Here is a 5319-nt window from a genome sequence, read left to right as displayed (position 1 = left end):
TTTGGATCTCCTTGCAGACCAAGGGACTCTCAAGAGTCTTCTCCAACACCACAGTTCAAAGGCATCAATTCTTTGGCACCCAGCTTTCTTTATAGTCCAGTTCTCACACCCATACATGACTACTGGAAAAACCGAAGCTTTGACTAAAAGGACCTTTGTTGGCAAAGCAATGTCTCTGCTTTTTAATATGCTGTCTAGGTTGGTCATAACTTTTCTTCCAAGGAGCTTTTCTTCTTTTAATTTCATGGCTGCAGTCACCATCTGCAGTCATTTTGGAGCCCAAGAAAAGAAAGTCTGTCACTGTTTCCATTGTTTCCTCATCTATTTGCCAAGAAATGATGGGACTGGATTCCATGATCTTTGTTTTCTGAATGCTGACTTTTAAGCCAACTTTTTCACTCTGCTCTTTCACTTTCATCCAGAGGCTGTTTAGTTCTTCGTTTTCTGATAAAAGGGTGGTGTCATCTGCATATCTGAGGTTATTGATATTTCTCCTGGCAATCTTGATTCCAGCTTGTGTTTCATCCAGTCCAGCATTTCTCATGAGGTACTCTGCATATAAGTTAAATAAGCAGGGTGAAAATATACAGCTTTGAGGTGCTCCTTTCCCAATTTGGAGCCAGGAGGTTGTTCCATGTCCAGTTCTAACTGTTGCTTCTTGACCTGCATACAGATTTCTCAGGAGGCAGGTCAGGTGGTCTGATATTCCCATCTCTTGAAGAATTTTCCACAGTTTGTTGTGATCCACACAATCTTTTCTATGCAAATTTTGATTTCTTTTTTGATTTCTTCTGTGATTTGTTGGTTATTCAGCAGCGTGTTGTTCAGCCTCCAGATGTTGGAATTTTTAATAGTTTTTCTCCTGTAATTGACATCTAATCTTACTGCATTGTGGTCAGAAAAGATGCTTGGAATGATTTCAATTTTTTTGAATTTACCAAGGCTAGCTTTATGGCCCAGGATGTGATCTATCCTGGAGAAGGTTCTGTGTGCGCTTGAGAAAAAGGTGAAATTCATTGTTTTGGGATGAAATGTCCTATAGATATCAATTAGGTCTAACTGGTCTATTGTATCGTTTAAAGTTTGTGTTTCCTTGTTAATTTTCTGTTTAGTTGATCTATCCATAGGTGTGAGTGGGGTATTAAAGTCTCCCACTATTATTGTGTTATTGTTAATTTCTCCTTTCATACTTGTTAGCATTTGTCTTACATACTGCGGTGCTCCTGTGTTAGGTGCATATATATTTATAATTGTTATATCTTCTTCTTGGATTGATCCTTTGATCATTATGTAGTGACCTTCTTTGTCTCTTTTCACAGCCTTTGTTTTAAAGTCTATTTTATTGTTTTGAGGTGAGTCTCCTGTAGACAATATATGTAGGGTCTTGTTTTTGTATCCATTCAGCCAGTCTTTGTCTTTTTGGTTGGGGCATTCAACCCATTTACGCTTAAGGTAATTACTGATAAGTATGATCCCGCTGCCATTTACTTTATTGTTTTGGGTTCTGAGTTTATACACCATTTTTGTGTTTCCTGTCTAGAGAATATCCTTTAGTATTTGTTGAGAGCTGGTTTGGTGGTGCAGAATTCTCTCAGCTTTGCTTGTCTGTAAAGCTTTTGATTTCTCCTTCATACTTGAATGAAATCCTTGCTGGGTACAATAATCTGGGCTGTAGGTTATTTTCTTTCATCATTTTAAGTATGTCTTGCCATTCCCTCCTGCCTTGGAGAGTTTCTATTGAAAGATCAGCTGTTATCCTTATGGGAATTCCCTTGTGTGTTATTTGTTGTTTTTCCCTTGCTGCTTTTAATATTTGTTCTTTGTGTTTGATCTTTGTTAATTTGATTAACATGTGTCTTGGGGTGTTTTCTTTTGGTTTATCCTGTTTGGGATTCTCTGGGTTTCTTGGACTTGGGTGATTATTTCCTTCCCCAGTTTAGGGAAGTTTTCAACTATTATCTCCTCAAGTATTTTCTCATGGTCTTTCTTTTTGTCTTCTTCTTCTGGAACCCCTATGATTCGAATGTTGTAGCGTTTAATATTGTCCTGGAGGTCTCTGAGATTGTCCTCATTTCTTTTAATTTGTTTTTCTTTTATTCTCTCTGATTCATTTATTTCTACCATTCTATCTTCTAATTCACTAATCCTATCTTCTGCCTCTGTTATTCTACTACTTGTTGCCTCCAGAGTGTTTTTTTAATTTCATTTATTGCATTATTCATTATATATTGACTCTTTTTATTTCTTCTAGGTCCTTGTTAAACCTTTCTTGCATCTTTTCAATCCTTGTCTCCAAGCTATTTATCTGTGATTCCATTTAATTTCAAGATTTTGGATCAATTTCACTATCATTATTCGGAATTCTTTATCAGGTAGATTCCCTCTCTCTTCCTCTTTGTTTGGTTTGGTGGGCATTTATCCTGTTCCTTTATCTGCTGGCTATTCCTCTGTTTCTTCATCTTGTTTAAATTGCTGAGTTTGGGGTGTCCTTTCTGTATTCTGGCAGTTTGTGGAGTTCTCTTTATTGTGGCTTTTCCTCGCTGTGTGTGGGTTTGTACAGGTGGCTTGTCAAGGTTTCCTGGTTAGGGAAGCTTGTGTCGGTGTTCTGATGGGTGGAGCTGTATTTCTTCTCTTTGTTCAGTCGCGCTGTGGGGAGGGAGGGAGGGATGCTGCAAACAAATAACACTGGCGTGCGCTCGCAGTGCCTCAGCCACACTGGGTCTGCCCCCGCTCACGGCGCGTGTAGCCTCCCTGCCCACACTGCTCGGGCTCTAGGTTGTTCCGCCAGGAACAATCCGAGGCTGGCCCTGGGCTGCATGTACCTTCCAGGTCCAAGCCGCTCAGGTTCAGGCACTCGGGCAGTCCTCAGAGGCGCAGACTCAGTTGGGCCTGAGTTTTGTGCTCTTCCCAGGTCCGAGCAGCTCAAGTGATGAGGTGTTTGGCAAGCGCCAATGCTGCGACTTATCGCCTCCCCGCCACTCGGTTATCTGGGTGTAAAACCGGCGCACCTTCTCAGGCAGATGTTAACCGTCCAGACCCCCAAGAAGTTTTAGTTAGCAAAGAAGCCTGCTTACAGTTTTATAGATAATGTCTCTCTGGGGCTGCGATTGCCCCCTTCCGGCTCTGGCTGCCTGTCACCGGAGGCGGAAGGTCTGCAGCCGGCTATCTCTGTTCAATTCTTTGTTCCGTGCGCGGGCCTGGCGGTGTCTTAGGTTGGGGCTGGCTTTTCGCGTGGTAGATATCCCACAGTCTGGTTTGCTAGCCCAAATTATTTCGCTCAGATAGCGCTCAGGGTATTCAGGCCAGATTCTTACTCTAAGCGATGCAGCCCGCGCCGCGCCTCCCTGCCCAGCCCCCGCTTGCTAATGGCGCGTGCAGGCGTCTGCGCTGCTTCTCCGCTGGGGGAGTTACTGTAGGACTCGCAATCTTCGAGTTTTAATTGTTTATTTATTTTTTCTCCCCGTTATGTTGCCCTCTGTGCTTCCAAAGCTCGGCACAGATTCGGCAGTGAGAAGGTTTCCTGGTGTTTGGAAACTTCTCTCTTTTTAAGACTCCTTCCCGGGACGGAACTCCGTCCCTCCTCTTTTGTCTCTTTTTTTTGTCTTTATATTTTTCCCTACCTCCTTTCGAAGAGTTGGATTGCTTTTCTGGGTGCCTGATGTCCTCTGCCGGCATTCAGAAGTTGTTTTGTGGAATTTACTCGACGTTTAAATGCTCTTTTGATGAATTTGTGGGGGAGAAAGTGTTCTCCCTGTCCTACTCCTCCGCCATCTTGGCTCCTCCCGAAGATCTTTTTCATATAGTTTTTCTATGTATTCTTGCCACCTAATATCTTTTGCTTCTGTTAGGTCCATACCATTTCTTTGCTTTATTGTGCTCATCTTTGCATGAAATGTTCCCTTGCTATCTCTAATTTTCTTGAAGAGATCTCTAGTCTTTCCCATTCTATTGTTTTCCTCTCTTTCTTTGCACTGATCACTGAGGAAGGCTTTCTTATCTCTCCTTGCTATTCTTTGGAACTCTGCATTCAAATGGGTATATCCTTCCTTTTCTCCTTTGCCTTTTCCTTCTGTTCTTTGGAAGTGCAAATTAGCACACTGATGCCCAGAGCGGTGTCACAGCTATGCAAAGATCCTCCTCCTCAGAGAAACACCTTGGATAGAGGGGATGGAGAAGAGGCAGGAGGGACTGGAGATTTGGTGTTCAGATGTAAATCATAACACATTCTAGACAAACAATGGAGGCTTTTCAGGGCCAGAAGCTGCAGGAAACTAACATGCAAATGATGTATTTGCATCTTTAAAGTGAAGAGTCCTGGGTCCTGAGGCACCAGCACAGATGGGGCTGTTGAAGACCTGATGGTGTGTACAGACTGGCCCTGCCTGGGTCAGGGAAGGGGCAGGACCCGAATAGGGCTTTCCTCCAGGGTGGAGAGTGTAGTGAGAAGGTGGCAGGGGTCCTGGCTGAGACCTGGGCTAGTGGCCCCAATGACAGCACCCCAATCTGAGGCCAAAGGACAAGCCCTGGACTAACAATGAGGCACAGCTGCTGCTGCTAAGTCGCTTCAGTCGTGTCTGACTCTGTGCGACCCAATAGATGGCAGCCCACCAGGCTCCCCTGTCCCTGGGATTCTCCAGGCAAGAACACTGGAGTGGGTTGTCATTTCCTTCTCCAATGTATGAAAGTGAAAAGTGAAAGTGAAGTCGTTCAGTCGTGTCCAACTCCTAGCGACCCCATGGACTGCAGCCTACCAGGCTCCTCTGTCCATGGGATTTTCCAGGCAAGAGTACTGGAGTGGGTTGCCACTGCCTTTTCCAAACAATGAGGCACAGAATCCCTGAAAAAAAGAAGAGAAAAGCTAAGAGAAAAATAGCTAAGAAAAGAAGAGAAGCTAAAGGCAAAGGAGAAAAGGAAAGATTTACCCATTTGAAAGCAGAGTTCCAAAGAATAGCAAGGAGAGATAAGAAAGCCTTCCTCAGCGATAAATGCAAAGAAATAGAGGAAAACAATAGAATGAGAAAGACTAGAGGTCTCTTCAAGAAAATTAGAGATACCAAGGACACATTTCATTCAAACATGGGCACAATAAAGGCCAGAAATGCCATGGACCTAACAGAAGCAGAAAATATTGAGAAGAGGTGGCAACAATACACAGAAGAACTACACAAAAAAGATCTTCATGACCCAGATAACCATGATGGTGTGATCACTCACCTGGAGCCAGACATCCTGGATTGCAAAGTCAAGTGGGCCATGGGCAGCATCACAATGAACAAAGCTAGTGGAGGTGATGAAATTCCAGTTGAGCTATTTCAAATC

This window comes from Bos mutus, chromosome X (assembly GCF_027580195.1).
Source record: "Bos mutus isolate GX-2022 chromosome X, NWIPB_WYAK_1.1, whole genome shotgun sequence".
NCBI classification, from domain to species: domain Eukaryota; kingdom Metazoa; phylum Chordata; class Mammalia; order Artiodactyla; family Bovidae; genus Bos; species Bos mutus.
This window is presented reverse-complemented; position numbering follows the sequence as displayed.